Source organism: Manacus vitellinus, unplaced genomic scaffold (genome assembly GCF_001715985.3).
Source record: "Manacus vitellinus isolate BGI_N305 unplaced genomic scaffold, ASM171598v3 scaffold_48_pilon, whole genome shotgun sequence".
In the NCBI taxonomy this organism is placed as follows: domain Eukaryota; kingdom Metazoa; phylum Chordata; class Aves; order Passeriformes; family Pipridae; genus Manacus; species Manacus vitellinus.
The window spans coordinates 376,643-399,998 of NW_021940593.1; the positions used below are offsets into that span (position 1 = coordinate 376,643).

The 23,356-nt window shown below is 40.6% G+C and overlaps 1 protein-coding gene across 2 annotated transcripts in view; it reads right to left on the minus strand.

Moving 5' to 3' along the window:
* The window catches only part of JMJD1C (jumonji domain containing 1C), a 163,711-nt gene that overhangs the window by 79,810 nt on the left and 60,545 nt on the right, over positions 1–23,356 (minus strand). Inside the window, exon 1 of one of the 2 annotated variants that reach the window (XM_018079920.1) lies at positions 16,350–16,617. The exons of the other annotated variant lie outside the window; for it this stretch is intronic. The gene's annotated coding sequence lies outside the window, so the exon portion shown is untranslated. Of the gene's footprint in view, positions 1–16,349; positions 16,618–23,356 lie in introns of those variants that run through there. 2 annotated transcript variants of the gene reach the window in all.

Sequence of the window (23,356 nt, forward strand, 5' to 3'; positions counted from 1 at the left end):
AGCCACCAGCGTGCCTGTAGCAAATGTGGATAGAGCCTTCCCAAATCTTCGTTTGTGAAGCCCAGCCATGATGATGATGTGCAAAAGAGCCATTAGAGCATTTACTCGCGAGCTTCCCTCCATGCCCCCGGGATGGACTGGGGTGGGGAGTATTCCTTCAGGCTTTATATATCAGCAAAGAGAGACCTGCTAACATTAAACAATTTCAGTCTGTGTCCTGAGTGTTTACGGGCCTGTTGTCAGTTTTTGTGCCTGTTGCCCATGCAGGCAATGGAGGACAGGGATGCCAACTTTGAAAAGGGAAGCCCAGTTTCAAGATCCTCTTCCATCCACTTCAGAGTAGTTTCTGTTACTCCTCACTCTGACCCAGGAACATGAACCTCTCTCTCCTGCCTCCCTTGTCAGCATCAAACCCACGCTCCAGCAGGAAAGGGATTCCTTAACCAAACAACCCCTCCATGAAGGTTTCCATGAGACTTCTCTCTGGTTTACAAACAGTTTATTTCGTAAAAAAGTGCATTTCTGTGGCCACCTCAACCATCTAACAATGGTTGATGGTCTAATCCACTTTGGTTACTAATTTAAATGAACTTCTCAGTTGGAAATCAAAGCTACTTCCACCTCCACCATATTATTACAGCTGACTGCAATTATTGCATTAGAACAATGAGTATTATTTTCCATGGCACAAAGTACTGAATTTTAGAGGGTATCAGCCATCAACTCTGAAGTCTGAACAGTCTTCAGTGAAGGGCAGCATTTAATCCAGAGAAAAGAGATTTTTATACCAAGTTCTGCAAAAGGATTTCCCATGGGCAGTCTGTTTTGACAACAGTTACCACACTGAGACATGTGCAATGACTGCAGTTTCCCCCACTAAAAGTGGAGCCTAAATGACCATCAGTTTCAGAAGCATTCATGTTTGTTAACTAAATGCTCATATTTACAAAGAAAAGGGGTGAAATAGGACCAATTAAAACTTACTAAACTAATAATTAGGTTTATTTTTTTAATAAATTTATCCCATAATATGTTTTCTTCTAGGTACCGAGTTGTAGTAAATACTAATTTTTCAGTGCTTAAAGAAAGAAAGAACTATGCAGAAGATCCACACACTTATTAAAATAAAAGGCCCAACTGTGTTATAGTGTCAACTTATCCAGATAAAATTCATGAATGTGAATGAGGGGCTTTCCCCTCCCTCCCCCAATAGATTAAGAAAAAAAAGATAGGTTACATTGAAAAACTTTAAGGAGGTAAACTTGACTTTATCACAAGGCCAGGAAGTCCTGGGCTAGGCTGGTAAGCAACTGCACCCTTCTTTTCCCTACCAGAAGTTTTCTGTTGGACTGGTGCTGGCAGGGCTCCCTGAGAAGTCATGTGTTTTGGCATCTACACTTTTATTGCAGTACATGGTTCCTCTTATAACTTCTCAGAAGCAGCAAGCAGATGTCCCTGTATTTGTTTCATTCACACCACGTTTCAGGACTCTACTTCCAAACATGAGGTGGTTTGTTTTGTTTTGTTTTCAGAATTATTAAAGGTGAAAAAAAGATTCTGTCTTCCTCAAAACTGCAGCTGTGAGGTAGCAAAACCCAAGCACTACCTGCACGTTTCCATATGTTCTGAGCAACCTCTTCCATTCCCACAAAGATAATCATCCCAGCTGGGAAACCTCTAACATGAGAATTGCTCTGACTGACAAAAGCAACCCGGGGTGGGGCTGACAAAAAGCAGCATTTAAGCACAGGTCTCAACATGCAGAGTTGCTATCACAACATCCACACTACTATCAGAAAACACAAAGCACGCCAGGTGGAGGTTTACTCACTGTACATGTGGAATTCTAAGTGTCTGGTACAGTTTATCCAGTGCTGCTGATCCCGGTGCACACACTGCAGTAACCTGCAGATCCTCCCGGGAATTGTACAGCCTGGCTTCTGACACAGGAGACAGCCTGGGGCTGGCCTCCAGAGCTCTATATAAACACACTTGGCTTTGCACCTTGTACCCACCAGAGACGGTGAAAATTTGTTTCCCTCCACCATAACATCGAAGTAAAATGTTAACCAGCAAAAACATGGTACATTTGAGTATTTAAGTGAAGAGTGTTTAAGTGCAGAGGCAAGATTCAGGTGCTGTGTAGTAGTTCTAGTGTAATCCTTCAACACAGATACTCAAACTGGTGTGGGGATTTTTGTAGTATGGAAGTATCCTGTCTCAGTTTATATCTTATAGCTAAAGTCTCCAAAAGACTGACCTATAACATAAAAATTTAATCCATATTCCCGTTATTCAAAAATATTCAGGGGGGCAGGGGAAGACTGAAGAAGACTGCCAACCAGTGTATATGGAGAGATCACAGGCTACCATTCCTTAAAAACAGCTTACGAAAGATATTGTGGCAGTGTCATCTACTACCCTGAATTTTTTATTTTTTGCAAAAGTAAAAATTGCTTCCTCGGATTAATTCTCTCAGTACCCGAGATTTCTCTTTGCTGCAGCTACTGCAGTGATGAGGTTAAACTGATACCTCCTTCACCTGCAAGCCCCATTAACTCTTTTGCTTTTTCTGATGGTTGCATAACAGATGATTGCAGGTCTGTTAACTGGGACTGGCGGCAGGAAGTTGTCTTCAGGTAGCTCCATTTCTCTCTTCAAGGCACTGCAGAAGTAGAATTGGGTAATTGTACATACAAAGCAAAGACTCTTTCATATGAAGTGCACACGACTGTGTGTTCAAGGCCATCAGGGAGCTGAGGAAACACCAGTTTTATCTCTGTGCCTCGCAGCCATGCCCTCAACACGAGCTGAGATATGACAACTTTGAAGCTAAACCTCAGTAATGGCTTTATTGTTTGGGTTTATTGGTTGTTTTTTTCTTGCATAGACTAATTCAGGCTAGAAAAGTTACCTTCTATTTCCAAATCCCAAAATAAACCATATCCAAACATAGGGATTACATGGATTTTCTGCCAAGAGCATGAAAATCACAAACTGAAAACTACGGATTATTTTGTCTTGCTGTATGGGTGTGTTATTTTTTCCTGGTCAAGTACTAACTGGTCACAGAAGATTTGGATGACACTTATATTTATCAGAAAGCCACTCTCAGATACATGCTTTAATATCTTAGGTATGAAATACTTTAGGCTGACAAATACCCATGGCCTTGCTTGGCAGCTAATGCTATGGAATTAAAGCTGGGATGGTCCTGAGGAGGCTGGGAGAGCAACGGGAGTTTACAACTCAGGCAGCTGCTGAAACAATGCTAATTGACTTCTGATGCTGGCAAGGGGAAGGAAAGAAAACTAGGAAGGCCCAGAAATTTGACTTTACAGCTTCACTACTTTGTGCTGTTAACATTGCCTGTCCTGTCTTCATCGAGGAGGATGAAATCACTGCAGAGAATTGTTCATTCTAATGCAGGGGTACAAGAGAACATAAAGAGAAACCTCCAAGAGGGCAGAAAGAGCCTTGAAAAAGGCATATCAAAATGGAACAGCAAAATTCCCTCTCTGACCACACATACAGCTCCCTAAACCACATCAAAGGATGCCACAAGGAAAATTAAAAAAATATAAAACCTAAAAAGGAAGAAAGGAAATGAGGAATAAAGAAGTTAACTGACAAAACCTTGTCCAAGTGGTGGATCACAGCAGACAAAAGTGATAACTACTGTTATTCCCATCTCCTCCCTAACAAAAATACGAGCAGGGATACTGGGTCAGACGAGGTCACTACCTGGTTTCAGCAATTCCCACACACGCAGTTCCCCTCCTCAACCCAGAACAGAACACACAGAATGATCTGGCAGCACTGGCAAACGAACAGGGGTTTACACACCGACTGCCTGGGCCAGAGCTCGCATCCTCTTTCCTATGTCATGTCCCCTCCCCGCATCAGTGTGACCACTGGTCACATCCACGTACATCACTCTCCGCCACAGCACGGCCTTCAGCAGCAAGGGCAACATGGCAATAACTTAATAAAGTTGATAAAGTACATTTTTTTTGCTTCTTGTGAACCTGCTGTTCCAGTGTTCCACTGGGCAGCCATTGGTACTTGAAGGCAGTAATGTTCTACCTCAACAGCATCCATGGCCACACCATCAGCCACGTTCCAGGCCTGTTTAAGACTCCTGATGAGAATATTTTCTTCTGACCCTCTTTACTTGAGCTAACCTGACTGCATTTGCTGTGCCAGGTAGACATGCACTGTTAGTTTGGACTGTGACATAATTTGGGGGTTTGCTTTGTCCTTACACTTAGTCTTTTCCCACTGCTTGCTGCTATTCAGCAGATCTTTAGAGCTAAAGCCAAGATGGAAAGAGAAGCCATATAAAGGTCAGCTGAGGACATGTAACCACTACCTGCTTTTTAAAATGATGCTAAAATGCTTGGTAAGCAATCAAATGTGCATTTAGACAATTATTTTAGAGGGCTAGTCATATTCAACTATCAAAATATTTTTTTTTAAATGCCAGCGATGCATTTCTGAATGAAAGAACTTCACAGAGAGGCTTACATAAAGGTGGACAGTTTGACAGAACAATTTCTTCATATTATGGAATTCCAAGTTCATAAACATTTAAAATTAGAAATAAAGTTATTTCAGATTAGCAGCTGATCTACCAGAACACTGTATTTCCATTAGTGCCTGACATCATCAACACTTGTATGAAATAAATGTCTGTCTCATCTGGGAGATGGGTACAAGCCAAAATAACAAAACATTTTAAATTAATAGTATTACTCCAGGGTCCTGAAACTAGCTTGCATTTGTAAAAATCCATGTTATTTGAGAAAGACAACTGCAGTAATGGTTTTGATTCCCTTGTTACCATCATCATTCAAAAAGATGGCAGAGATGAACACTTTCAGCGCATTTATTTTATGCATCTCAAATAAACTGAAATAATTTTTTGCCATACAAAAACTTTACTTAAATTTGCTGTAAAATCTTCATAGTCTTACAAACAAAATATTAGGAAAAAAAATCTAGGAAAACAAGGCTTATAGGGAGAGAGAGTATCAAAAGATGAAACTATAAAAAAAAAGTAGACCAAACTGATGACTTACAGGGAAATCTGCAGGCATACAGTACTTTTAGGCCATCAGAAATCCACACCTCTTACTAGAGAAAGTCATGCTCTTTCCATTTCCATTACTTTATTTCACAAAGTCCTTGTGGGTTGATAAATCTCACCCTGGTGTCCTGCACAAACACCAAAACAGCATTTTCAATCATTGCCTTGTGTGAACCTTGCTTGAAAATATTTCCTGAGGCTTTTCAAAAGGATGTTTGCCAACAAGGCAGCTTGTAAAAATACAGGCTGAGCAAAAGAAAGATATACTGATATTATTTTCAAGATCATACAAAAGACCCCTATACACTTCAGCCAAAGAAAAGAAAATTTTCCTTTGTATTTCTTGAACAATTAAAGACAGCATTTAAAGGGTTCTAGCTGCAAGAGTGCATTCTTAATGGCAACAACTTCCCACCGAGTATCTATCAACAAATCCCTTTTGGATCAGAAAGGGAATCACAGGTACTGCAGTTTATTCTCCAACAATGGCTTTCGGTGTAAATAACAATATTTTTTCTTTCCAGAGTTGAAAAACGTGCTTGAAGTCCATGCTATACTGGCTTTAAAAAAAAATAAAATAAAAAAATCAATTGACCTACTTTCAGTTTTATTTGAACATACAGCATTATTGATATGAAGTTCTATAAAGGAGGAAAACACGGTATAGCCATCTTCATAATTAATGCTTTTTAACCAGAAAACTATTTTGGGCATTGGAAAGTAGAGCAGAAATTATATTTGAGGAGTACTAGGAATAAGCCTTATATAACTCCTGACCTAAAGTAAACATTAAAAAAAGTGATGCCTATATTAAAAAGATAACTGGTCACTTCTATTTTTATAGCACCAGTGATGGAACGGACGGATTCCATCCCTGATTAAAATTTAATATACCATGCATCAAGACACTACCTATGAAAATAGAGTAAAAATCCATCCTTTGAATATTTTAATGTATTTAAAGTACTTTTACGCAGAACAACTATGAGACACTCTAAATTCTATGATATGTGAAATACTTTGATCAACTATGTCTCAGCTACAGTTATTAAACTACATCTCATATAATTCTCTCTGCCATATTCCACCATGGTATTTTGTAGAACTCCACAGAAATGTTCTTTTTCATCTGTCTTTTACTCAGCTTAGCTATAAAAGTAAACTTTTCAGTTTTTAGGAATTAGCACGTTCTGGACAATTCCCAGCACTGTGTGCAGGGTAATGAATAAAGATACATCACCTGCATTATTTAAAATTTAAAAATACTCAAGAGTTTGAGAATGATGGAAAATGCGTAGTGAATCAGTGGGCCCCAGGTAAGGACCATCTCACTCTGTTGACAGAAAAACTGTTGGATCATCTCTAGGCTGGATTTTGAGACAACACAGAAAGAATATTAGGCATAGACAGTCATCCTTTCATTGCATATGCATCCTTAATTATCATTTTATTCAGTTAAAATGAAACAAAATTCTAAAGTTCAGGAACAGAGGACTGCAAGTTGGCACAGCCAATTTAAACCTCCAGCCTCATTCAGACACAGGAAAACAAAATGTTTTCCAGTTTTTCCACGGCTGACTTTGCAACCCAAGTAATGGTTTTAAAGTACAGGTTGTTTGGTCTGTGATCTCCTGAACTCAAAATGGAAGCTGATATTACTGAAACTCCACCGTGTGGAAGCACACTGACCCCAGAGCTCACCAGGCTAAGAGGAACTTCTGTATTTCACTTCCTAACCAAATGAACTGAATGAAAGAGCAGCAGGCAAGGGGGCCCCTGTCTGGAACTGCATGGATTCACCCACTCTTCCACAATCTCTCTTCTAAAACAAAATGACAGCCCGGGATGAGGATCTTCTTCAGCTTCCACAGCTGAATCCGAAGTGCTGTGCTGCTCAGAGCTCAGTTGCTCCCAGGATCCCTGGCAGGCTGCCACACAACGCAAACCCACAAGACCTTGCTTAAAACCAACCTAAGTCGTCAGATGCCTTTTGAGCTCGGCAGCCCGAAAACCTGTGCTGCAAGGCAACCACAGAGGCTGGAACAGTTTTTAACAGAAGACTGTTCAGACCAGTGCCTAGAAGGAGATAAAAGACTATGTAAATGAGCGTCATAATTATCTGGTAGACAAGCTTTGGTACTCAGGATTCACAGGTTTTATTTTTAGTTCTGAAAGGAAGTATGCTTTTTATGGTCAATCCCAGTTGGCCTCTTTCTGCTTTCTGCTCTCTCACCACCTCAGCAAGAGGAATTACAGTACTTCTCGCTTCAGCTGCTCATCAGCTTTGCTGTAATGGTGCTGTGAAACAGGGATGAACCAGTACTCACACTGTTACTTACAGATTTGTACAGCAGAGGTGGCTGCAACCAGAGGTGATTTCATAATTCATTTCATACTCATGCTTTTTACAAAATCCTGGCCTTATGTTTAATGAACTATTTACTCAGCTCAAGCAGTAAATTCATTCACAGTATTAGGGATCTATCAGCCAGATTTGCTTTTATATAAAGAAAGTGCAAGTTCTATAGAAATGGAATAGGCACGTTAAGGAAATCTTTCTACCTGCAGACCCTCGATACCCAGAAATATTACTTACTTAGATTATAGCATTTCCCCCTCATATAATCAGAAGTCTTTTTCTTTTCAAGCCACCGCACTTTGTTTTTTTGATTTTAAATGATTTTCTTCCAGCCAGAGTTTGTGCTAGGGCTGCCTGTCCCCCTGCAGAGCAGTGATCAGTGGAGAGGCTCTGCTGTGACTCACTGTACCCTCAAATAACCTCCGGACTGTTCCGACCAGAGCTGCAGCAGAACACGGTGGCTGCTGACTCAAACAGATGCAACACGGCCTCATTCCCTCGCAGAGCATGGTGCCTTCTCTGTGCCATTAAATATGATTCATACACAGCGCATTGCCAAAATCAAAAGAACAGATCAACATTAGCAGACAGTAAATTCTAAGTCTGCTCTTCTTTGAATATTACATGCAAATAACTGAGAATAATTCTGCGTATAGCGACTTGCCCTTCAACCTCAGTGAGGATGTTACAAATTTACCACAAACACACAGTCGGTTTGACCATATAAGCACCCAAAAGAAACATCAGAGATGCCTGACACCAAAGTCAGGGAAATATATGCCAGTGTTTTGCATCAACTGGTCGTTAATTAGCAGACTGTGGTGGAAGCACTGACATCAAAAGTCATTAAAACCACATCCAAAAAACACCTTCAGATTTCATAGAATCTAACATTCATCTCTGCCCCTCAGAAAAGGAGCCAATGCCTTTGGAAGAAAGGAGGACATGTGACAGAAGAGCTTTTGAGCAATGCTGCCAGACAGCATGGCATGAAGCAGTTCCTGTCTTGACAAAAAAGTCGCAGAGAGAGACAGACTTGGCTAATAATCCCATCCTTTTCAACCAGACAGGATGTGGTTCTACAATAAAGAGACACTATTGACTCCATTAACCTACAGTGCTGGAAACAAGTCATGAAAAATGTATGAATTTCCACTGCTCATTACCACCCTCTAAATAGCTGCTACAGGCTTACCTATCACTTGCAGTATTTTTCAAGAGAATACTGTAGTCCAGAGAGAGCAGCATTTCCTAACTCAATATATTTTTTTCTTCGAGAAAGAACAAATCTGTGAGTATCTGCTGATATATTTATGTATGATGAATTAGTCTCTTCCTATGGCATAATGCAGACTCTCAAACTAGAAGAATCGATCTTGCTGTCTAGACTTTAAAGGTTTCACTAGAAAGGAGTTTAACTTTCAGTTTTCAGTGATATGGGGGGAGTGTCTGGAAAAGCAATAAATAACCAGGCCAGAAAATCTATTTTGGGATTGTTATTAATAAGGAGATCAGCAAATAATTATGTGTGGCTACAACAATTTTCTCCAGTGATACTTGAGATCCATACCATAACCCACGAATATAAATTTAGAACTCATTTCTTCACAAAAAGTCAGTCATCATTAAAGGATGATGTCACCTGTATGACCAATACATATAAGTCTTTAGTACTCCATGACCTGATAAATAGAAATATCCATTTATTTATATGTCTGTGTACCTCTCTTTTTTTTTTATCGCTTTCCCCAACTTGGTCTCCATAAACTCAATTTGTGTTAAGTCCTCATGCTGTTTTGGCATTTAGCTCACTGAGCCTTTTCCTGCCTCTTTCTCTTTCTACAATTAATAAGAACTTTGCAAATTAGGACAACCTGCATAATGTAATAAATATCAATTTACAACGGTTTTGCCACTAAAAACACATAAACTGTCAGTATTTAATCTTCATAATGTATTTCTAAGAGTCACTTACACTCATCAAGTAACTTATTCTCCTCTCATCCAAATAATGATCCTTTCTCTCTCAAACTGAAGATGAATAAGAGGCTTTAACATCGTGTTCAGCATCACAGGAGCGGGACAGGTTCTGGTAATACTTAAGCTCTGAGAAGTTCCAGGGAATGCTCCTCTTGGAGACTCAGTTCATTCCTGTGATGTGTCAGAGTACAGCACGTTGAGGATTGCACCACCAGCCTGGAATGGGATTCTGTGAGGAGTCATCTCCCATCCTGGCATACCTGAGAGCATCCCAGCACAGCCATGACTCACAGCCAGTGAAAGTCTCTGCCAGCCTCTCCAGCTGCACTGGGACAGGGAGACAGACAGAGTTGTTCAACCAGCCACAGCCCACTTCTTTTCACTGAGGGGCCTCAAGCACCTTCCTTAGCAGCCAGACAAAGCTGAAGGCACAGCAGCAGACATAGGAAAGGGCTGCTTTTCAGCCATGGAGACTGCACCCTTGTCAGGTGACTGAACATGAGCTGTCTCATCCAAATGTGCCCTTCATCACTTCAAAGAAGCATTTTCTGGAGGCAGCTGCATACTGTGTGTCCTGTGAACTGCTGTGACTGACCACGTACAGACAATACTGCAACATGGCATTCACAAAAAGGGAGCTGTGAACAACTCAAACATCCTGTCCTCCGAGGCAAATCAAGATTGTGTAAAGGAGAGTCTCTCCTGCACTCCACAGAAACCACAAAGCTCTCGTTCCACTGTCCTTGGACTAACTCACATGGAGAGCACAGTTGTGAGAGGAGCACACACCCTATTGCAGGAGGCAGGTACCACCACCACGGAAACATAGCTGAACAGCACAAGAGAGGATGGACATCCAGGACAATGAATAAACACCAAATGGCTCTCAGGAATTGTAAAGGGAATAAGAGAAAAGGAAGAAATGGCACATTGGTATCTTGTGTCTATATTTGCGTGCCAACTTTTTTTGCCTAGGTCATTATGGTTTCAAATTTCTTTATAAAATAAAGGTTACCGAAGCTGAATTCTCAGCAGTCTGTGGAACCACAGTTCCCACAAAGGGGGCACTTTGAGAAAGGAGGTGTGAAACTAGTGAGAAATCTTTAAGGAGAAGAGTTCTAAGAAGCCCTGTTTTTAAGACAAAGTTCTAGCAATCAGGAGGTGGTAGAGGACAAGGTGTCTGTCCTCTGAGCCCTGGACCTGACCTTAAAGAGCATGTCCTGCACACTGCCCTGGCAAACCACACTATGGGCACAGGATGCAGAAGTGTGGACTTTTTATCTATTATGGCCACAGGAAGAAACTCATCACAAGACTGTTATATATATCTGTGCATTTCCTTAGAAATCTAGTTAGCCTTGTCTAAAACCACTTAAGAAGAGCTGTATGGCTGGGAATGAAAACCTTTCTCTGCATTACACAGAGAATCATCTCCAGCCTGGGCGAGATGATGTCCCTACAGTCATGTCTTGTTAAATGAATCCTTGCACAAGACCTGGCAAAATGAGGAAGAGAACAAGGGATGAAGAGAAGAACGAAGCTGGACAGTGTAACCCTTCAACATCATGTGTCTGAAGTGAGGAATTTGTAGGCATCACAGAAAAGGGGATCAGTGATTCCTCAAACCTGAATTAGACTGTGAAGAATTTGTGATACAATAACAGTGCTCTGCCTGTGACCATCACCCCAGTCCCTCAGTCTTTGTTATGCAGAAGTAGTGATGGGGGCTTCCTGCTTTCAGTTCTTCTTCCCAGAGCTCTGATGGAAGCTGTATATCACTGGTAAGCTGGGACTCTGCCCAAACAAACACATATACTCCTTTCAGTAGTCACTCCTCTATTCAACACACTACCTGGAATTTCAAGGCAAGGGATTCTCTCCCATTCTTCCCCCCAAGAATGGCAAAAATGACAGCATGAAAACACCACCACAAGAAAGCAAAAGGAAAAACCTACTGGACTTCATCCTGTTCTGTTCTGACCTGCAGTCTTCTGTGGCAGCAACAATCCTCCTTTCAAAGGTAAAACGGAGACAACCACTACCACCAGATACTCTCTGATTCTATTCATATCAGCAAGCAGCATTTGTGTGCTCTGGTGAAAGAGCAAAATCATTTGAGCTACCTTCAGAGAAAAGAACAGGGAGAACAAAGACTCCCCCTTTTGACACCAGTGAGCTCCTGCAACGGTTCTCTGGATTTGCAAGATGATGACCTTACATTCTGGCCCTCAGTTACCTGAAATAGTTGTGGTTTAGTTCATACCTCATTCTGGGTACTGGTGGGCAAAGAGTGAGCCAGCAACTTCTGGAGACTGAGTCTGATGTGTTAACAGATTCAATCCAGACAAACAAAAGCTGATGTGGAAACGGATGAAAAAAATCAAAACGAGCTGAAAAAATGGTAAATAGAACAAGTACACAGGATTCTTTCCCTGATTCCCCTCACACCCAAGGTTTTCTGTTCTTTGCTGATGAACTCCCAAATCTCTTTTTTCCCTGCCAGCAGCCTTCATCCCAACACAAGCCCCTCATACAGCTCTAGAAGCACCAACGCTGCTTGCACTGTTATCAAACAGTAGCAGAGAATTAAACCAGGTTCCAGTCACAGGTTGGAACTGAACAGGAGCAGCTCAGGTAGAGAACTCTACTGCTTTCCCACCTCTCCTCTTACTGATGGTATCTCCTTTCAAACAGTGAGATACAACCTCCTATCTCAAAACACAGCAGTACATTCTGGAGGCAAAGGAAGAAGTGACTGAATCCTTTTTCAGCAGAGCAGCAGTCCCAGTAGAAAAATGAGGAATTACAGAACAACAGATAGCCAAATTTTTGCATGACTGCTAAAATCTTATCGAAATTGGAAATCAGACAAATTGGGGGGGGGGAATTCTTCTTTACTATATCTATGCCTATGGATCATAAAAAATGACAACTGACCTCACTCACCTCCTCTCACAAAACTACTCAAGAGAATGACTTCTCAATAATAAAATCGTAATTCCAGCCTTCATGGTTGAAAGTTGAGCCTAGAACTAGGAACAGGCTGCAAATCATTGCTTGCATGAATCTGTAAAAATTAATCAGATCTGTGAACTGCCCTGTTAATCTCAAAGCAGAGCACTGCTGAGTTCTTGTCCATGTGGTGGAAACTCTGGCCTTTCTCCATATACAGGGAGAAGATGGAATTTTTGCTAATGAATTTCATCACTTGGTCACAGTCAGGAACTACATTATTTCCCCAACTCCACAAGTGCTCCCACTTGCAAGCTCATTCCCTCAGAGGGTGACTAATGTGCAGGACAGTTCAATGAGCAGTAAAATGTAAAGAACAAAGAGAGCACAGGTTTTGTCTGAGTGGCAGAAGAGACAGAAATACGGTCTGGTGAACTCATCAAAGTCAATGAGGAAGGGGGAGGGTGTCGGGAGACTCAGTAAAGGTGGATCAAGGCTACAGACTCTTGATGTGGGACACCCAAAACACTGTGTTACAAAAAAACAAACAACTCTGTGCACAACAAATGACTTGAAGAAAGGGATAAAACCAATGGCCAAGAATTCCAACAGTTGGAAACCTAGAGGACTGAAAATCACTTTAGAGATGTATTTTTTTAACTTCTTATTTTCACTACTCTGATGGAAAGACTGTTTGAACACGACATTGCTTTAAAAAACCCCTCCAATCTGATCAGCCTTACTTATTACAGTTAATTTGTGGGTAGTTCATACCCACATTCTCATGCCTACCTTGGAAATGTAAAATAAGCCTCAGTTTCTGATAAACAAAAGTTACTGGTTTTATGTGCATACATGACTACCTATATTCTTTGGCTCCTCACAGTTTTGGATCATGGTTGAAAACAGAATTACAAGAGCAAAGTGAGTATCTGCTTTGGCCTAATGGCTTATTTTCCATAAGAAATTCGATATAAACAGTTACTGGGTTTTCTCCATTTACTTTTTATAGTCAAAATGTTGTTGCTGGCCAACATAACAGTATTCAGGATTTATTGTGTTTTATAAATCTTGCAGTGACTTTCCCGTTATCTACCATCTTCATCTCTCATTTATGAAAATAAACAGATCTTTTACTTCATTTCAAACACAAGCTCTAAAGGAAAGTAACAAAAATCTGGATTACATTAGTTGAAAGAGTTATACTGAAACTGTACCAAGAAGGCAAACTGCAGCTAGAGTTTTAAAGTCACAATGATGAGTGCTAAGCCCCTGGTCAACACCAGTGAGAAAGGTCCATATATGTTAAAGAAAAACATTTCCCCAACAGACAATAACTAGCTATTGACTACCTTTTATAGTGTAACAATGCCAAAAACATCCATGGCCAAGTAACAGACCTGTACTTTCTTTACACAGTTAAATTACACAGATTAAAAAATCCAACCCATCGGTTCTCGGTGTAAACACATATACTAAAACATATGCTAAAATACCATAAATATATAAAAGGGATTGTTCAGAGTCCTGTCAAACCAGGGAAAAGGCCAGTCTGTCTCCTCTGCTACCCAAAATTGGATTAAAATAACACAAGGACATGGTGCAGACACAGAGCAGCTTCCAGCTTTCCAGTATTCCGGGTAGGTAAGATGTCACACACTGCATCCCCAAAAGGCAGGCAGATACAAGAGCAGCCAAAAGACATCCAACAGCATTAACCTCCCTGTCTGGACGTGGGGAACAGTTGCCCTTCCTGCTTTCATTTGTACTTTATATGTGCATTTGTAGCATTTAAGGTCGTTTTGTCACTTTGAGAGGAAGCTTAGGTTAGATATTAAGGGGAGGGGTAAAAGGTACAATAAAAAGTACAGTAGTTGTTCTAATAAATAATCTAGGATACAATCCTACGTGTGCCAATAATGTCATTTGTATTGAAGGAACTCCAAGTACGTCTGTCATTACAAGATTGTGCAATTGCAGCAGCCAAAGATGTTGAAATCTACATTCTACAGCAGTGGCAGTAATTTCAGAGGCCTGTGCCAAATCATGATTAATCACAATTCACTGGGTATTTCGATAATAACACAGGAAAACAGCTTGGCATAGAAAAACCATATGATCAATTAAGAATGCCATCAAGCCCCCCAACAGCGTAACTCGGTAGTGTGAATACCACAGCGCTTCTATAGGCTGATTAACTGCCAAGATAGAGGTTTTATACATATAAAGGGCAGAAAAAAACAAAAACTGTTAATAAGAGAGCATATGGAAAACTGTACAAATTCTTCCCTAGGAAAAGCTCATCTGAGATTATGCACTTTAAAGGAACCACGAACTGCTACACATTCAGACACACATCAGAGCCTCACCACATTTTGGGGGTGGAGGAAAAGCAGCAGGTTCTCTCTATACTGCACATACTGGTCAGGCTTATAAAAATCATCCACAATCTCTCCACCTACAAATCAAGTCAAACACATTTTTCTGCTACAACTGCACCAGTCAGTCCTGATTGATCAGATCCTGCTGCTGCCTGCAAACCTGATGGCACTCGGTGGATGTTCACACAGTTCTGCCTGTCTGGGGGGTGCCTGACAGAAGGCAGTTTGCTACTTGAGTTCTCATGCAATCTCAAACCTGTAACTGCTTTTTTTCCACAGGACAGTATCTTACTACAAAGTGCAAAACCATCAATAAAGGCACCAGTTCTTAATAAATAAATTATAGAGGTTCTCTTTTAGTTTTATGTTATTTCCAAGAAGATGCCATTCCAGAAGACTTCTCTGACTTAATGTAATTCCCCCACAATTCTCTGTAATTGCCCCAAATATTTCTCTTCTCCCCTTATGAATTAACTACACCCTGAGTCTTAGAAGATGACTTTGCCCAAATACTTATGGCTCTACTTGTCAGTAAATGATCAATAGGTCATCACCAGCTCTCAAATGACCTTGTAAATGTGTCTTACCCAAGGAGTAAAACAGAATCGATTAGGTCTGTCCTAAGCAATTGAACAGAAGGAGACGCTCCAAAAGCTGGAGGTGATGCCCATTCTTCAGGATTAAAAGGATTAGCATCTTGCCTCAAACTTCAGGAAGGATCTGATCCCAGCAGTCCTGTAGCAGCAGTCCCCAGAGGTGCTGACACCTCTCCTCGTACACTGCAATCGTGTACAACCCGCTGCTAACAAGATTCCTGGAAGGAGATGTGTTTTGGTGCATCTCCAAACCATCCCTTCAGGTAGCTACATAAGATATATACCCTGGCATTTCTGTAGTACTTTAGGAAACCACGATATGAAAAAGAAGTTGGTTTTAAATTTGGAAGCAATAAAAGAGTTTCATGAATAATTTAGAATAAAGTACTATGAGTACTAAGAGCACTGTAATTTAGAATAGTAAAAGTACTACTGTAAGCAAAAGCGTATATTTTATGACAAACAGAAACACTGGAATCAAAACCAAGAGGCTTTAGCTTGGGAGCAGAGCCTCACCAGAACACTGGTTAGACCTAATACAGCCTATTCCAGACAAATACACCAAAATACATAGAACATTGTTCTCTAAAAAAACAATTACATTCTCAACGGCAAAAATTAATGCAAAAAAAAAATCTATAAAACTCATAAACAGATTTTTACTGTATTTATATTAATATAGAGCTTTATTATTATATTTTCAAAATAGCTAAATTCATCACCAATGGTAAGAAGTACAATTCAGCTCACTTCAGGATTCAGTAAAATATTTTAGTGATTCCAAAGGCAGCTGTTCAGTCAGCCCTACAAATTAGTATTTTATTCCTTTTGTGATGGTACTAATATTGTTTGTAGCAATTCATTATATGCATTTAAAATCCCAGCAAAGCCTTTCAAATTAAATATGTAAGAATTTTTCAAAGCCATCTGAAACTAGAGCCATGAACAGAAATATATTCTGCATCATTTATGAAAAGAAATGAGGTACTTACCCAATGTCTTAGACTCAAAATTGATGAGAAATTTCAAATTAAAATACTCGGTCAAGAGTTTTTCAGGATGATGCATTACACATAGGAATAGTTCATTTTTTTCTTACACAGTTCTATTCAAAATCTGAATGTTGAGAAGCTTCATGCAAATTTCTAACAATTGGTTAACTAATGGAGCAAATCTCTTCCATAAAGGAGTCAAAATGGAACACAACAGCAGCTAGTAAAAGACCAAAAAGCTTAAAATACTGTCTTCTATCCATGACTGGTATAGACCCTATGACAGTCAGAAGGCAAAAAATAAACACTGTCTTGTTAATTGTGTTAATAATTCACCTGTCTGTAAATAAGAAGTCAGACTTACTCAGGGTTAGATGGTGTCTGCCATGTTTCTCTAGTAAAGTATTAATTTCTGCTAAAGGGTATTATTTTCAAACGAAGATCCATTCCCTAATCAATAGGAGCCTATTTTGATTGCTTACAAAGTCAGTCTAACAAATATTGTTCTGCAAATGTTCTGCTTTCCCAAGACTTGATGTAGCCCTACATTTTCAGTTCTTTACACTGATTCACTGTCTAGTATTAAAGATATTCTATGTAACAGCGCTTTCATCGAGCAATACACACTAAATAAGACACGATACCTCAAAGAATTACCAGTAACCACCGTTGAGGTAACCTCAGGTTTTACTGCAAGGAAGAGCAGATGAGTTAAGGGAAACACACCCAAACACAACCCAAAGTTTCACTGTATGTCCTTCCCCCATTTACGTGAATATTCCACGCAGCAGATGGTAGAAAACCAGAAGTGTCCTAAAACCACAGAGATGACAATGTGGCTTCTCAATACCTGATAAATTTTTAAAAAATGAAATGGCTTCAGTGTTGTTCCATCATTGGTTTAGGACTGACATCATCCTAACAGGACACACATTGCCAAGAGAAACACAAACATCTTCAGTTTAAGTTTTTGCTTTTTCTTTTAAGAAGTCATTGAAAGTGCCTTTGCCATTTGTAGCTCTTGACTCAACTTCCTGATTTGGCCAGCAGCTGGAAGGATGTTAATCCAAGGGTACGAGAAAGGAAGTGGTAAAACAATATGCTCTGAGCCCTGGGCTCTGCATGTGCACAGAGAGCAGGGATTTGGAACCCACCACAGACAACTGGATGTGGCAGGTAAATAAAACCTGTATTAAATGAGCACAAGAAACATAAGGGGCTTTACTACTTGAGTGTTTGTTTTTCAAAAAGATATGCAGGATAGTTACTTTGTCAAAAAATGAAGTTACCAGAAATGTTACGACACTAAAGATACAAAACACAGATTCTACCCCATCTATTCTCCTCATGCAGGTTGAATATCTGAAGCTGAAAGGCTGCTTCTGAACTTCTTTCCTATGTTCAGTTTTCTTCACGGAAGTTAAGACAAATTTAAAAAGTAAACATACCAAAAAGTAAAACATCAAATTGTTGCTAGAAAAACTCCAGTAGTGTGCGAGGTTGTTGTAGAAATTTCCTGTCCTCAAGAAACTGCCATATATGAAAAGAGATTGCTCATGGTAAATATATCATGGACAGCCCATTTATAATGCTTTAGCACCTATGACAAAGAAGAAAAAAGGAGACAACTTTTTTCTCCAAGTACTTGATTTAGTCTGTTTTAGTGTAATTGAGGGCCTGCAACATCTGCCAGCAAAAGAAGTCTCTGTTAATGGCAGCTAACTATCAAGATCTCATTTCAAAATCTTTTTCAAACACAGAGCCCTGAGAGCACAGAATGGCAAAATGAAACAAAAAAGATATGTAATAAAACAGAAGTGATCAATACAAATCAAGTACAGACTGCATAATAGGAATAAACAACTGCACTTCATTCTCACGTATACCCCTGCTTAGTTCACAAGAGCTTAGGGTGAACTACAAGAATATTTCTGTGTAACGGAGGAGGGAGCATGAGAGTGTTTACACACCCCAGGGGACATGGCCTCTGGATCTAACTCAAATTGAGGTGGTTTTAAGCCAAAGGACCAAAAAGGGGAGATAGCAGCACTGTCCCTTTCAGCATCAGTGAGAGACCCTAGAAGCAACAGCTGCCTTGTTTATATGTCAGTAACAAAAATCCAGGTGGAGCTGAAGAATATGCTTTCTTAGTACCACCAAAAACACTTCCTTCGGATTCTCAGCACTTTGCAAAATGCAGAACTTTTACCCTAAACCAGAAAAACGCAGGGTCTGGCCCTGACTGCAACATTTTCACTTCATGAATTTCACCTGGGGCTCCAATGTCTGAGCTCAGGAGAACACACACTTTCCACACAAGGCCCTGTGTCTGCACACGTAACCCGCTGAAGTCCCTCTTACAGAAAACGTGCTTCACATCTGGGGTGGGTTCTCCACGCTGCTGTGCCATTAACCTGGATATTGAGACTTCATACAGACTTCACCATTAAGCCCAGAAGAAACTGCTGGAATTCTGGGGCAGGAGAACCAGAAACTCTAAATTATGCTTTCCATAACTCATCTTCCTCAAGTAAGCATGAAGAGAGCAGTGCTGCAGTGCTGCACAGCTGACAAGTCATTAATGCACAGAAGCAGCAGTGGAGATTTGAACAGTGGGTGACTTTCGAAATTAGCTGCCAAGGGGATTTGACAGGTGTAAAGCCCAGCTGCTCCTCCTGCCATCGTAAGGAAAACACTGAGCAGGAGCTGGCGGATGGAATTCTTCTGGCACAGCTTTCCTCATTCTGGACACTGTTGGGATGGAGGACAAGCACCTTGCTGACATACCTCCCTCACTGTACACACTCACAACAGGTATAGGTGAGGAGATATCTTTTTTAAATGTTTGTAACATATAGAGAAAAATATTGTCTATGTGTGTTTCTCTCTATGTACACACACCTATAAATACACACCCACATGCATATACACATATTATAAATCTATACATTTTACACATAAGTCATAATTTATATAAATAACAACAAATAGACTGTGAGTGATGAGTCTGATGGAGACACACAAAAGACACTGCAGGCATTCAGTCATCTTCCAAAGTCCAAGCCCTGAAGATGAATTTCCAAACAACTGTGCCGAAATAACCAGCTGCACCCACCAGCCTGTATCCTACTCACCATGGCATCTCCAAAGTTGAGCTGATCTTTCTAACCCATTGAAATATAGACAGGTACAAAGCTTTGTTTTTTTCAGCACAAGGAAAAATTTTGTTCTCATAAATGCTACTGCAAAAAACCAAATCAAATATTTCTGACTTTCCAGTCAAGTCCAGAAGATCCAGCATGACTCTTGGTTTTTACACCCACAGAAGCTGTGCAGCAGGTCAACATTGAAGCTGAAGTGTGAATGCAGTTCAGATACACCCACAAGAACTCCCATCTCACGGACTGGAGTATAATCACATAGCAAACCCATTTAGGTTTCAGCAACAGTTATAAAAATCAATATTCAAGCATTTATCCTGCACTGAGCTCCCTGCAGCTGCAGCTTCAACTGCTCTGCTTCCAGTGCCAAGCTTGAACATGGAAACTCAGGAAGCTTTATGTCTGTCTTTTACAGAAAGACTCATAAATCACGGCCAGCATCTCACTGCTATCAGACTGCTGAGCAGAGCCACACTCACCTGGGTGCACTGCTCAGTTACAGCTGGAGGATGCTAAACAATACCTAGTTTTTTAACTGGCACAATCCTTGGAGAACAAGGAGAGGTGCTTTGCCAGCAGGGAAGAACCTGAAGTACAGAGACATCCAGGATGCTGTGACACATGGAAGCAGCTTTCTCTAGAGGAGCTGCCAAAATGGTAACTCCCAGGCCAGTATGATCAACATAACTTGTGCTCACTGTTATTTTAAAGTCTTGAAAATACTCCATTTTGCTTGGAATTCTGTGACTTTTATAAATGAATTTGACATTAAAAACTATTCTTAGCACAGCACTTAACTACCAAAAATACTTAATTTATTTTATATATGGAAGCACGCTTTTACCAAACTAAATCCTTTCAAACAAAAAAGGGTCTCCATTGCTTTTAAGTGCAAGTTAAACAGGAAGAAAATTAAAAGTAAGCCTGCCATTAGCCAACATCTCAAGATAAAAAACTCTGGAACAATGCAGTAGTGTGAAGTGCACAGAAAGTATCAGGGCAACACAGAAAACAGCACTGCAGTGAGGTTTTCCATCCCATCCCTCATTTCCAGAGTGGGAAGCCACAGGACAACACCCATATTTCACAACAGAGCACCTGGGGAGGCAGATTCCAGTTTATTGCTCTTCATTTGGGGCATGTCCTGGGAAGGTAATGGCCTCTCCTTAGAAGGCTGCAGGGAGAGCAGTGACTCCCAGTAAGCAGCAGTTCAAAAAAGGCAAGTGCCAAAGTACACAGGCGGGATGTGGTACTGCCTGAGCTGATGTTCTGTGGGAATATCACAGTAACATGCTCTCCAGCAAAGTAATCTTTGAACCATCTCCAAGTGCTGTTTCTGCATGTTGCTGTCTTTCACAACACAGCAAAAATCGGGTCATTTATGCTCTGCTGAGTCAGTTGCTTAAATTTTCTCTTCCCCAAGCGCTAAAGTCCTCGAAGAAGCTGACAGCTTCCAAGCACTTTCTCCTCTGTTGTATATATTTCATCTTTACCCCATATAAGCAAGGTATACAAGCACGACAATTTTGATGCAGGGAATGAAGAAGCTGAAAAAATCCACTATTAGTTTTTGACTGTTTTCCCTGGAAGTTACAGCACTTCCTCCCCTCAAATTTGAAATATCCTCAAGTTTTTACTTATTTTTAGGACTCAGGAGACCGAAGCCTGAGTCTTCTCTCTGCCTTACTTTCCATACACACAGTAATCCTTTGTGAATTGATTTCTTTGTACTGCTAAGTATTTTGAGTGTCTGTTGAGGACTTAATCACAGCATCTGACAGTGTATACCTCTATTTTTCATTGTGCAGAGAGAGAACAGGCTGCAATGAAGGGGGAACATCAGCAGTATCTACAGAAGCTCCTGACTTTGACAGGGATCAATCTGATCCGTGGGACCAACATATAAAAGAGTAACTTACTCAGAAATGTTAAAATTTAGATCATCCAGAGAAGAAAACAAATCCTTGAGCAACTGAAAGAGTGGTAGTATATAACAGCAGAAACAGGAATAACAAGGGACCTGTTCTACTTTCCATTATCACGCCTAAAATAAAGAATTTGATTTGTCTCAGGCACCCCTGGAAGCCCTGTGGAAGCTTGTTGTTCAATCTGTGCAGTTTCTTCTTTAATCGTGACACAAATGCCAATAAACCAGCACTTTATAAGTATGTGCTTTATAATCCAGCACAATCAAGGCAGCTGAAGCAAAAATGCTGTCAAGCAAAAGGATTCTGCCACTGACAGCTGGGACAGAGGGGTAGGGAGGGAGGAGGGAAAAGGCTACATAAGGTCAGAGGACAAGTCTTATCTTCCACATGTCCACAAACACACCTGCTCTTACACCTCAGCCCCAAGTGCCCTGACACACGAACATATGGGCTCACTCACAGCCCCCCAGAACAAACACACCCACCACCATCCAGAACAAACCTCATCTCATTCTTCTGCAAGACAACCTCCTCATTAGCATGATGGTCAGGCTGAAGGCCCTCAGTCCCACATGTGCCACTGGCACTGGCCACTGTAAATCAGCTCCAGATTCTCATAATGGAAAAGAGTTAGTCATTGCCAGCGAAGATCCACTCTTTGTCCCTGTTTTTGCTATAAGCCTGGCTAAAGCCCCATATTCTTGCAGAGCCCTGGACAGGGTCCCAGGAAAGACTGTTCTCAAGCCACTGTTTTAGCAATGACTTCACTTATTCCAAGAAAGAGAGAACAGGCAAACAGACACATGCTCTTTTTTTTCTGCAGTGGGGGGGCAGACCGAGTTGCTCCTCCAGCCTTCCTCCTGCCTTAGGAGATACGTTCAGGATCTCCTCATAAAAATGTATTTTAGCTTTTATCTATATATTTCTCAGAAACACACAATGGCCGGAGAACCAGTCCTTGCTGTATGCCACGGTAAATCTGTTGGTTGGACAAGGTGAGTACTGTAAAGCTAGTGAAGCAATGTCTTCACCTTCAAGCAACAATATGGTTTTTTCTGATTTATCATCTAAGGATTCTGATTTATCGTCTATAGATTCTTATTTATCATCTATGGACTCATACTGAATTCACAAGCAGCACTGGTTTGTTTACAGGTGTAACAACAGGCAACTTCAACAGGCATACTTCACAAAACAAGCCATACCCAGCAGAATGCAGCAAACAGCCTGAGCCATCACCCTCCCAGGCACCCAGCTTTGCCCTGCCAGCTCAATGGACCATTCCCCACTCCTGTTTTTAGCATATTATACTGAGTCAAGCTGTTTCCTCCTTTGACATTTACCCTGCACAAGACCACCAGTTTCTTCCAGAAGGGAAAGGCCAAAATAAGATAAGATTTTTCCTTCTCTGTTCTACAACAGCCTCTTCCTTTCTTGTTGCAGAAGTTTCTCATGTGCACTCCCATTCAATGCATTCACTTTTCCTTACCTCCAATTCTAAATCTTTTCTTTCCAACCTCTTGTATTCTCCTAGATCCTATACCTGAAAGTATAAACTTGCCATAATCTATCCATCTTAAACTCCTTTAATCATAACTGCATTTTCTATTCTTTCCCTTCCAGGATGGTAGAACATGCTCCTTAAAATGCTTGTGTGAAATGTCTTTCTTTCATTTCTATCTGGAAACCTCCAATAATAAATTTTCATTTAAGCACATCATTCAAGTTTCCAAAACTCTCTTCCCAAACAAAATTATTAAGAAAAAGACACTCAGTCCACACCTTCCTGTGCCTAAAAGTGAACTGCTAGCTATGTTTCTACCATGGTGTCCTCTCCTAGTTAGTCTATCACTTTAAACTTTTCTTTCACGTTATTCTGTTATTCTCTAAAATGTCTCTAGCTGCTTCTATCCTTTGT